Source organism: Uranotaenia lowii, chromosome 2 (genome assembly GCF_029784155.1).
Source record: "Uranotaenia lowii strain MFRU-FL chromosome 2, ASM2978415v1, whole genome shotgun sequence".
In the NCBI taxonomy this organism is placed as follows: Eukaryota; Metazoa; Arthropoda; class Insecta; order Diptera; family Culicidae; genus Uranotaenia; species Uranotaenia lowii.
In genome coordinates this window covers 270,083,063-270,083,826 of record NC_073692.1, presented here as the reverse complement: position 1 = coordinate 270,083,826, position 764 = coordinate 270,083,063, and positions in this window count along the sequence as shown.

The following is a 764-nucleotide window of genomic DNA, read 5'->3' as shown; positions in this document are numbered from 1 at the left end:
TGAACGATGTATGTTGCTAAATTAATTTCTTCATTCGCAGATTGGAATTAACAAGGGTGAGAACTTTAACAAAATCCTCTGTGCGGATCTATTATAACCAACAAAGATTAAACGGCTTCGTTTTTGGTATCACAAGGAGAAAAAGGGTAAGTTAAATGTTTGTTAAGGTTAATATCCTTATAAAAAATAGGGCCCTAAGAGCCACACCAGTATGAGCGAAAAACTGCTCTATTGAGATAAAAAATGCTTCACAATTCTTTGAACTAAAATCTAACTGATAAGCAAATTTAGGATTTCCTTAATTCTACTCTGATGCTTTTTTGATCGATCGAAACTACAATTTTATTAAAAAAAAACATGGAAAATCGTAACACACAGAAACTTTAAAGCGTGTTTTCTTGAAAGTGTTTTTTTGTCCTATTGTTTTACTTTTCTTCCTTTGCTTTAGTCTTTTTTGATTGTCTATTGACAGATTTTAATTATCGATTGGAAAATTTAAGGGTCGACCATAATTAATGAGTTTATAAATAAAAGCCCGAAAGCTGAAACCCATTTGAAACCTTCCTCCCTAAAATAGAATCAAAAATATTCATCTGAAATGTGTCTTGATCTGTTCAGGATGACTAGTAATTTATTTTGTTTTTCAATTCTCAGATACCGGAGGACGCAAAAGCTTTGGTTCATAAATCAATATCTTCAGTATTCGTGTAACGCCATTATGTTTCGAAAAATACCAGCGGGTGGTGAAAAACAACAGCCTTCGA